The following is a 7,603-nucleotide window of genomic DNA, read 5'->3' on the forward strand; positions in this document are numbered from 1 at the left end:
GTGTGCTTGTGTGTGTTACTTAGAAATAGATAGATAAGATAGATAGATAGATTAGAGAGAAAGAGAGAGAGAGAGAGAGAGAGAGAGAGAGAGAGAGAGAGAGAGAGAGAGAGAGAGAGAGAGAGAGAGAGAGAGAGAGAGAGAGAGAGAGAGACAGTCAGTTTAGTTGCAAACATGTGCACGTATCTGTTTCTGTTTATGTGTATCAGTTTTAATTGTTTTTATTATTATCATTATTATCATCATATATTTGTTGTTGTTGGTGGTGGTGTTACTGTTGTTGTTGTTGTTGTTGTTGTTGTTGTTGTTGTTGTTGTTGTTGTTGTTGTTGTTGTTGTTGTTGTTGTTTTGTGTGTGTGTGTGTGTGTGTGTGTGTGTGTGTGTGTGTGTGTGTGTGTGTGTGTGTGTGTGTGTGTGTGTGTGTGTGTGTGTGTGTGTGTGTGTGTGTGTGTGTGTGTGTGTGTGTGTGTGTGTGTGTATGTGCGTGTCCGTGTGCGTGTGCATGTGCGTGTGTATGTGCGTGTGCATGTGCGTATGCATGTACGTGTGCATGTGCGTGTGCATGTGCGTGTGTATGTGCGTGTGCATGTGCGTGTGTATATGCGTGTGTATGTGCGTGTGTATATGCGTGTGCATGTGCGTGTGTATATGCGTGTGCATGTGCGTGTGTATATGCGTGTGCATGTGCGTGTGTATGTGCGTGTGCATGTCCGTATGTATATGCGTGTGCATGTGCGTGTGTGTGTGTATGAGTGTGCGTGTTTTCCCTTACGTGCGTGTGTTTTCGTCAGGCAAAGAAATATCCATATGGCATCTTCCACGTCCTTCTCAGGGATATCAAGCGAGTGAGGGATAAAACCTAGGTTTTTTTTTCGATACAACTTCAGGTACCGCAGAGATGATGAAGAAAAATCCAAGAAAACTTCCCAGGAACTTCCCACGACATTTTCTTCCAGCATTTATTGTTTTGGGAAGAAGAAGAAAAAAATACTCATCACCTCCCCCCTAAAAAAAGGCGAGTAAGCAAGACTAAGAGAAGAAATAAGAAGATAAAGAGAAGGAAGGAAAGAGAATTACTCTAAATCATATAAATAAATAAAAATATAAAATCTAAAAAGTATAAAAGAAATCATCCCTGCAACATCTTTCCTATATTTCAACATTCATAGATTCTCTAAAACGTATAAACAAACATATGAATACTAAATGAAACGTAAAATGATGTTCCAGGCCTGAGCATATTACGAATGTCAATATCACAGCAAAGAATTTTAAATAGCGCTCTCCATAATTTCACCAGGCGAAATGAAACATGGTGGGAGCTAACCGTGGAGTTTAACGGCACGGCCAGATTCGCACACACGTATACACGCGTACATATCATTCGCTTGTGTGTGTGTGTGTGTGTGTGTGTGTGTGTGTGTGTGTGTGTGTGTGTGTGTGTGTGTGTGTGTGTGTGTGTGTGTGTGTGTGTGTGTGTGTGTGTGTGTACGTGCGTGTGCAATGCATGCATACTTGAGTGAGCTTTATAACTGCATAACTGTACTCCACCGGCGAGCTCTTATCTAGCCAGATTGAGAGCCAACTATTCAACTCCTGACTCTCCTGAAGAGCGGATGAAAGTCCCTGCAGCCAAGTCATAGAAAGTCAGTTAGGCACCGTCACGGTTGGCACTATGGCGGCCAGAGAGAACGCATCTTTCAATTTGACCTTTGCTTGTCTTTATTCGTTTTATTTTTTGTTTGTTTGCTGTTTTACCTTCTTGCCGTTCTATACACTTTTTTTATTCGTTTTGATTTCTCCCGCTCCCTTCCCTCCACTTATTTCCACCTGCCATATCCGTTCCACATCCGTCTGCTCTATCCCCTTTCATCTCCTCCCTCCAACTTCCCTATTCCTTCTGCCTCTCCTTCTCTCCTTTCACTTTTAATTCCACATCCATGCCTCCTCCCATTCCACTTACTCCATCCCCTCCTCTAGCCTCCATTTCCCCACTTCCTCCACCTCTCCACCCACCTCCCATTCCACCCCCACCTTCATTCCCACCTCCCTCTCCACCTTCACCTCCACCTTCACCTTCCACCTCTCCCTCTCCCTCTCCCTCTCCCTCTCCCTCTCCCTCTCCCTCTCCCTCTCCCTCTCCCTCTCCCTCTCCCTCTCCCTCTCCCTCTCCCTCTCCCTCCCCCTCCCCCTCCCCCTCCACCTCCACCCCCACCTAACACCCTCTCCCTCTCCCTCTCAACAAACAACAAACGACAAACAGCCGCGGCAAAGCAACAAAACAAGGAACACCGCGGTTACTGTCTCGAACTCGCGTGGAAGAGAGAACCAGGTCGCGCTACTCCCCGGGGCGGCTAAGTGTTCACAATTAGGAGTAACTGTCGGATAAACTGTGCAGAGCCACTCCTGACGGATATTTATGTGGAGTACAAAAGGGAGGGGAGTGGAGGAGTTGAGGATCGAGAGAGGAGAGAGGGAGAAGGAAGGGGAGGAGGGAAAAAAAGGGGAAGGGGGAAGGGAAGGGAGGGGAGGGGGAGGGAAAGGGAAAGGAAAGGGAAGGGAAAGGAGGGGAAAGGAGAAGAGAGAGGAAGGGAGGGGAGTGGAGGAGTTAAGGATGAAGAGAGGAAGGAGAGGGAAGGTAGTAGAAGAGTAGAGGGGAAGGGTAGAGTGAAAGAGGGGGTGAGATTGAAGAAGGACAGAGGGGAAAGAAAGGGAGGAAAGGGAAGGGAAGACAAACAGTGACAGAGAAAGAAAGAGAGGAGGAAGAGTACAGAAAATGAAAGGAGGGGAGAAAACATACGGTTGAAAAATGAAAAGAAGGGGAAAGCCAACGCTGTGCTAAAAAAAAAAAAGAAAAAAAAAAAAAAAAAAAAAAAAAAAAGAGGAGGAAAAGAAAAGAGGAGTTAGAGGGCGTGCGTGATGAAGTGACAGAGGAAGCATAAATTAAGATATGTAAAAAAAGAAGAAATATAAATAAAAAGAGATATATGCTTACAAATAGATAAGTAGGGAGGAAGAGAGAGAGAGAGAGAAAGAGAGAGAGAGAGAGAGAGAGAGAGAGAGAGAGAGAGAGAGAGAGAGAGAGAGAGAGAGAGAGAGAGAGAGAGAGAGAGAGAGAGAGAAACTGGAGAGAGGAGAGGGGGGCGAGAGAGGAACAAGAGACAGACAGACAGGCAAACAAATAGACAGACAAACACCACATAAAGCGAACCAAAACAACAACTCACAACCCAATAATGAAAGCCAGACAAGCGGAGAACGAAAAAAAAAAAAAACAGAATAAAGAAAAAAAGACACAAGATTTGTTTTTAAATAAAGAACTGAGAAAGATTATAAAATGTCCCATAAAAAAACGGGCGGACGGTTTGAAATCACTGTCGATCCGTGGTCGTGACGTGGAGTTGACCGCGTGGGCGCCTGGGAGTTGGTGTATGTACGTGTATCTCTTTTGGATGAGAGTTTATGTACGTATGTGTTTTCTTTCGGCTGAAGAGAAGGGATAAAGTGACGGCATCTTCGTTATATTTTACTAGTTCCTTTTTATGGATTTGTTAATCATCATTATCATCATCGTCATCATCATCATCTTCAACACTATCATTACCATAATCATAATTGTTTTTACCATCAATATTACCCTCATCGCTCGAATCAGCTGATTCCGCTCGAACCAGCTGATTCCGCTCGAACCAGCTGATTCCGCTCGAACCAGCTGATTCCGCTCGAACCAGCTGATTCCGCTCGAATCAGCTGATTCCGCTCGAATCAGCTGATTCCGCTCGAACCAGCTGATTCCGCTCGAACCAGCTGATTCCGCTCGAACCAGCTGATTCCGCTCGAATCAGCTGATTCCGCTCGAACCAGCTGATTCCGCTCGAATCAGCTGATTCCGCTCGAATCAGCTGATTCCGCTCAAACAAGCTGATTCCGTTCGAACCAGCTGATTCCGCTCGAATCAGCTGATTCCGCTCGAACCAGCTGATTCCGCTCGAATCAGCTGATTCCGCTCGAATCAGCTGATTCCGCTCGAATCAGCTGATTCCGCTCGAACCAGCTGATTCCGCTCGAATCAGCTGATTCCGCTCGAACCAGCTGACTCCGTTCGAACCAGCTGATTCCGCTCAAACAAGCTGATTCCGCTCGAATCAGCTGACTCCGTTCGAACCAGCTGATTCCGCTCAAACAAGCTGATTCCGCTCGAATCAGCGGATTCCGCTCGAACCAGCTGATTCCGCTCGAATCAGCTGATTCCGCTCGAACCAGCTGACTCCGTTCGAACCAGCTGATTCCGCTCAAACAAGCTGATTCCGCTCGAATCAGCTGACTCCGTTCGAACCAGCTGATTCCGCTCAAACAAGCTGATTCCGCTCGAATCAGCGGATTCCGCTCGAACCAGCTAATTCCGCTCGAACCAGCTGCTCCCACTCGAACCAGCTGACTCCTTTCGAACCAGCTGATTCCGCTCGAATCAGCTGATTCCGCTCGAATCAGCTGATTCCGCTCGAATCAGCTGATTCCGCTCGTATCAACTGATTCCGCTCGAATCAGCTGATTCCGCTCGAACCAGCTGACTCCTTTCGAACCAGCTGATTCCGCTCGAATCAGCTGATTCCGCTCGAATCAGCTGATTCCGCTCGAATCAGCTGATTCCGCTCGAACCAGCTGATTCCGCTCCAAACGGCTGATTCCTTTCTAACAAGGTTTCGGATGCTCCTCGCAAAGCCGCTTATGATTTCCTTGCTTCTGATGGAATGATTTGTCGTTATATTTGTCACAGATTTTTGTATTTTTGCTTGTTTGTATTAATGTTTACCCTACATAAAAATCTTTCAGTGAAATCTGTCCTTTGCGAAGAGTAAAACAAACATCTCGGAGTGTAAACATCCATGACGTCACAAAGAAGTAAATAGGGGAAGAGGGAGAGTAGACGTGGGATGGAGGGAGGGGGGTATAGAAGGGGAGGAAAAGGGTAAGAGAAAGCAGAGGTAGGAAAGGGTAGGGTAAGGTAAGGGGAGGAGAGGATTTGGGTAAGGAAGGGGGAGAGGAGTAGGGGAGGATTAAGGTAGGGTTAGGGTAGAGTCCGGACGGGCAATTGGGTAAACATGAACATCGATGCGTATATTTGTTCATATATCTCCATGAACACATTCAACTTTATCTTCTTTTTTATTAATTAATTTTGACTATTGTATCTTCTTTTCTTTTCATTCTTTGTATGCGTGTATGTGTCTGGGTCCTATTTTTTTCTGTTTTTTTTTACGTTTATTCCTATTTTTCTCTATTCCATTTTATATCGAAATTCTCCTTACTGTTTTCTCGGCCATCCTCAGTCCGCGCGCTTCCATCTATATTCAAATTTCCACCTTCATCTCTCTCTTCTCTCTGTCTTCCTTTCCCTCTTTCGCTCTCCCACTCTCGAGCGCCTCCTCTCATAAAATGCAAAATGAACTTATCAGAAGCCCTTTGTTACTTGCTCTTTCCCCCATTCCACCTCCCCCCCTTCTCTCCCCTCTCCCCCAACCCCCCAACCCCTAAGCCCCAAAAAGGATGAAAGACGAAGAAGAAAAAAAAACACAAAAAATATAATATCTAATTTACATGCATAATGTGGCATAACTGTGAATAATATATTGATTCAGGACTATGATAAAAATGATAACACGGAAAAAGAGAAGGAGAAGAGGAGGACGGGGAAAAAAAGATGATGATAATGGCCCCTCCCCCCCCACTTTCCCCTCGACCCCCCTCCCCCCCGCCCCCAACCCCCGGGGTGTATAGGGAGTGAGGAAAGTCAAGACGAAAGGGAAGAACGGAGCAAGAAGGAGGAGAAGAGGAAGGAGGAGGAGGAAAAGGAGGAGGAATAGAGAGAGGAGGAGGAGGAGGAGGAGGAAAAGGAGGAGGAATAGATAGAGGAGGAGGAGGAGGAGGAAAAGGAGGAGGACTAGAGAGAGGAGGAGGAGAAGGAGGAAAAGGAGGAGGAATATAGAGAGAAGGAGGAAGAGGAGGGAGAGGAGGAAGAGGAAAAGGAAGAGGAGAAGGAGGAGGAAGTGAAATGAAAGGAGTGGGTGAAAGGAGAGACAGAGAAGAACGGAGGCTAGGAATAAAAGGGACGAAGAAGAAATGCAGAAAGAGGCAGAAGAAGGAAGGAGAAAGGAGAGACCGTGGGAGAAAAACAAGAGAGAAGCACAGAGAAAATAAACGTAATCTACACCCCTCCCCCCTCCAACCCACCCAAATTTGTTTTACAAAAGATAACAATACATAACAATTACCCCCTCCCCACCCCCCTACACACACACACCTCCCCCCCACCCGCCCCTGAGAAATAAAAACAACGCAGAAAACGAAATGCAAACATTACACGAAAGATGGACGACGATAAAACACCACTGACAAAGAGAGGACGATCATAAAAGTAGACGAGAATAAAGGAAGGGTCCAGGGGGAAAGAGAGAGAGAAAGAAGAAAAGATAGGAGGAGGGAAGGACAGCGTAATCCAAGAGGAAGCAGGTAGGAAGGGGAAACACTGGAAGATATGATTGGAAGAACGAAGGGGAAAGGTAATTAATAGCAAGAATTTACATCGTAACTATGACATAAGAGGAGGGTGTGAGATGGAAAATGGATGTAGAAAGATGGATGGATGTATGGATGAATAAGAGATGAAGATAGAGACAAGTAGGGAGAGGTGGGGAGAGATACAAATAGATAGGGATAGATAGTTAGATAGATAGCTAGAGACAAGTAGGAAGATAGACAGGGACAGACAGATAGACAGACAGATAGATATATAGATAGATAGACACACACACACACACACACAGAGAGAGAGAGAGAGAGAGAGAGAGAGAGAGAGAGAGAGAGAGAGAGAGAGAGAGAGAGAGAGAGAGAGAGAGAGAGAGAGAGAAAGAGAGAGAGAAAGAGAGAGAGAGAAAGAGAGAGAGAAGAGAGAGAGAATGAGAGAGAGAGAAGAGAGAGAGAGAGAGAGAGAGAGAGAGAGAGAGAGAGAGAGAGAGAGAGAGAGAGAGAGAGAGAGAGAGAGAGAGAGAGAGAGAGAGAGAGAGAGAGAGAGAGAGAGAGAGAGAGAGAGAGACAGGAGAGAGAGGAGAGAGGAGGATGAGAGAGAGAGAGAGATGAGACAGATCGAGTGAGTGAGAGGAGAAGAGAGAGAGAGGAGAGAAGCGAGAGAGGGGAGAGAGAAGAGAGATGAGAGAGAAGAGAGAGGAGAAAGAGGAGGAGAGAGAAAGAGAGAGAGGAGAGAGAGAGAGAGAGAGGGGAGAGAGAGAGAGAGAGAGATGGAGAGAGAGTGAGAGAGAGAGAGAGAGGAGATGAGAGACGAAGAGCAGAGCCTAGAGTGAAGACAAAAGGAGGCGCTGAAGCCAAGGTGAATATTAGGTGTCGAAGGTTAGACCGGAGTCGGGAACGGCGGTCGACTGGGAAGAAGAGGGGAAGGAGAAAGGGGAGGAGAAGGAGGAAGAGAAGAGAGGGATTGCGAAAGGAAGAGGAGGGGGGAGGAGAAAGGGGAGGAGGAGGAGGAGGAGGAAGGGGAGGAGGAGGAGAAACAGGAGGAGACAGGGAGAAGGAGGAGAAACAGGAGGAGGTA

Source organism: Penaeus chinensis, chromosome 35 (assembly GCF_019202785.1).
Source record: "Penaeus chinensis breed Huanghai No. 1 chromosome 35, ASM1920278v2, whole genome shotgun sequence".
Taxonomy (NCBI): domain Eukaryota; kingdom Metazoa; phylum Arthropoda; class Malacostraca; order Decapoda; family Penaeidae; genus Penaeus; species Penaeus chinensis.